The sequence below is a fragment of the Oncorhynchus tshawytscha genome, unplaced genomic scaffold (genome assembly GCF_018296145.1).
Source record: "Oncorhynchus tshawytscha isolate Ot180627B unplaced genomic scaffold, Otsh_v2.0 Un_contig_3076_pilon_pilon, whole genome shotgun sequence".
In the NCBI taxonomy this organism is placed as follows: Eukaryota; Metazoa; Chordata; class Actinopteri; order Salmoniformes; family Salmonidae; genus Oncorhynchus; species Oncorhynchus tshawytscha.
Window position 1 is genome coordinate 40,731 of NW_024609178.1, and position 4,073 is coordinate 44,803.

The window sequence follows — 4,073 nt, forward strand, 5'->3', positions numbered from 1 at the left end:
CCTTCCCTCTCCATCCCTCCTCTTCTGCAGTCTTTGAAGGTGATGACGATGTTATCCCAGAATATAACTCTAAATCTCCTCCACAGTTATTACATCTAAACACCTTTCATTCTTCTGTTTTTACCACATTAATCAAGTAGTATTTATTCTCAGTACCCCAGGTCCATACTGAAGTTAAACCACTTCCCAGAGACAAAACCATTATTAATAAATAAACCTGTATAGAATGTGGGTTTAAATTCCTGCTAGTAAGAACCACCAGTCACCTGGAAAGAGAGAGAAAGAAACACAAACAGACCCCACAGAGCCCCAGGACAGCAACACAAACAGACCCCACAGAGCCCCAGGACAGCAACACAAACAGACCCCACAGAGCCCCAGGACAGCAACACAAACAGACCCCACAGAGCCCCAGGACAGCAACACAAACAGACCCCACAGAGCCCCAGGACAGCAACACAAACAGACCCCACAGAGCCCAGGACAGCAACACAAACAGACCCCACAGAGCCCCAGGACAGCAACATAAACAGACCCCACAGAGCCCCAGGACAGCAACACAAACATACCCCACAGAGCCCCAGGACAGCAACACAAACAGACCCCACAGAGCCCCAGGACAGCAACACAAACAGACCCCACAGAGCCCCAGGACAGCAACACGAACAGACCCCACAGAGCCCCAGGACAGCAACACAAACAGACCCCACAGAGCACCAGGACAGCAACACAAACATACCCCACAGAGCCCCAGGACAGCAACACAAACAGACCCCACAGAGCCCCAGGACAGCAACACAAACAGACCCCACAGAGCCCCAGGACAGCAACACAAACAGACCCCACAGAGCCCCAGGACAGCAACACAAACAGACCCCACAGAGCCCCAGGACAGCAACACAAACAGACCCCACAGAGCCCCAGGACAGCAACACAAACAGACCCCACAGAGCCCCAGGACAGCAACACAAACAGACCCCACAGAGCCCCAGGACAGCAACACAAACAGACCCCACAGAGCCCCAGGACAGCAACACAAACAGACCCCACAGAGCCCCAGGACAGCAACACGAACAGACCCCACAGAGCCCCAGGACAGCAACACAAACAGACCCCACAGAGCCCCAGGACAGCAACACGAACAGACCCCACAGAGCCCCAGGACAGCAACACAAACAGACCCCACAGAGCCCCAGGACAGCAACACAAACAGACCCCACAGAGCCCCAGGACAGCAACACAAACAGACCCCACAGAGCCCCAGGACAGCAACACGAACAGACCCCACAGAGTCCCAGGACAGCAACACAAACAGACCCCACAGAGCCCCAGGACAGCAACACAAACAGACCCCACAGAGCCCCAGGACAGCAACACGAACAGACCCCACAGAGCCCCAGGACAGCAACACAAACAGACCCCACAGAGCCCCAGGACAGCAACACAAACAGACCCCACAGAGCCCCAGGACAGCAACACGAACAGACCCCACAGAGCCCCAGGACAGCAACACAAACAGACCCCACAGAGCCCCAGGACAGCAACACAAACAGACCCCACAGAGCCCCAGGACAGCAACACAAACAGACCCCACAGAGCCCCAGGACAGCAACACAAACAGACCCCACAGAGCCCCAGGACAGCAACACAAACAGACCCCACAGAGCCCCAGGACAGCAACACAAACAGACCCCACAGAGCCCAAGGACAGCAACACAAACAGACCCCACAGAGCCCCAGGACAGCAACACAAACAGACCCCACAGAGCCCCAGGACAGCAACACAAACAGACCCCACAGAGCCCCAGGACAGCAACACAAACAGACCCCACAGAGCCCCAGGGCAGCAACACGAACAGACCCCACAGAGCCCCAGGACAGCAACACAAACAGACCCCACAGAGCCCCAGGGCAGCAACACGAACAGACCCCACAGAGCCCCAGGACAGCAACACAAACAGACCCCACAGAGCCCCAGGACAGCAACACGAACAGACCCCACAGAGCCCCAGGACAGCAACACAAACAGACCCCACAGAGCCCCAGGACAGCAACACAAACAGACCCCACAGAGCCCCAGGACAGCAACACAAACAGACCCCACAGAGCCCCAGGACAGCAACACAAACAGACCCCACAGAGCCCCAGGACAGCAACACAAACAGACCCCACAGAGCCCCAGGACAGCAACACGAACAGACCCCACAGAGCCCCGGGACAGCAACACAAACAGACCCCACAGAGCCCCAGGACAGCAACACAAACAGACCCCACAGAGCCCCAGGACAGCAACACAAACAGACCCCACAGAGCCCCAGGACAGCAACACAAACAGACCCCACAGAGCCCCAGGACAGCAACACAAACAGACCCCACAGAGCCCCAGGACAGCAACACAAACAGACCCCACAGAGCCCCAGGACAGCAACACAAACAGACCCCACAGAGCCCCAGGAGAGCAACACAAACAGACCCCACAGAGCCCCGGGACAGCAACACGAACAGACCCCACAGAGCCCCAGGACAGCAACACAAACAGACCCCACAGAGCCCCAGGACAGCAACACAAACAGACCCCACAGAGCCCCAGGACAGCAACACAAACAAACCCTACAGAGCCCCAGGACAGCAACACGAACAGACCCCACAGAGCCCCAGGACAGCAACACAAACATACCCCACAGAGCCCCAGGACAGCAACACAAACAGACCCCACAGAGCCCCAGGACAGCAACACAAACAGACCCCACAGAGCCCCAGGACAGCAACACAAACAGACCCCACAGAGCCCCAGGACAGCAACACAAACAGACCCCACAGAGCCCCAGGACAGCAACACAAACAGACCCCACAGAGCCCCAGGACAGCAACACAAACAGACCCCACAGAGCCCCAGGACAGCAACACAAACAGACCCCACAGAGCCCCAGGACAGCAACACGAACAGACCCCACAGAGCCCCAGGACAGCAACACAAACAGACCCCACAGAGCCCCAGGACAGCAACACAAACAGACCCCACAGAGCCCCAGGACAGCAACTAGCTTTGGCAATGTTAACATGTGTTTCCCATGCTAATAAAGCACCTTGAATTGAATTCAATTAAATTGAATTGAATTGACTTAAATTAAATTAATTACATTTAATTTAATTGAGAGAGAGGGATGGAGCTGTAATAACAGCAGCTAACTGACAACAGATTAGAGAGGATCCAGAGAGGTCCTAGATCCAGGACAGTGGGCTTTAAAACGGCCCCTGGATCCAGGACCTCTCTGGATCCTCTCTGGACCTCTCTGGATCCAGGACCTCTCTGGATCCTCTCTGGGCCTCTCTGGATCCTCTCTGGATCCAGGTCCTCTCTGGATCCTCTCTGGATCCTCTCTGGATCCTCTCTGGTCCTCCATGGATCCTCTCTGGACCTCTCTGGATCCTGTCTTGGTCCTCTCTGGACCTCTCTGGATCCTCTCTGGATCCTCTCTGGATCCTCTCTGGACCTCTCTGGATCCTCTCTGGAACCTCTCTGGGCATAGGCCCACCCACTGGGGAGCCAGATCCAGCCAATCAGAATTTGTTTTTATGGTACAGAAATTCATATTCTATTCTCTGGTAACATTGCTGGTGGACATTCCTGCAGTCAGCATGCCAATTGCACGCTCCCTCAAAACTTGAGACATCTGTGGCATTGAGTTGTGTGATAAAACCTCACATTTTAGAGTGGCCTTTATTTGTCCACAGCTCAAGGTGCACCTGTGTAATGATCATGCTGTTTAATCAGCTTCTTGATATGCCTCACCTGTCAGGTGGATGGATTATCTTGGAAAAGGAGAAATACTCACTAACAGGGATGTAAACAAATTTGTGCACAAATACACTTTTTGTGAGTACGAAACATTTCTGTGATCTTTTATTTCAGCTCATGAAACACGGGAACAACACTTTCCATGTTGCGTTTATATTTATATCAATTTTGTTGTGTTTATATTGTAGTTCAGTGGAGTTAGTTATTTTCCATATACCTTCCTATTCCCCAGGGCTGAAGCAGGGCCACATATGCTGACCAGATGAGCTGCCTG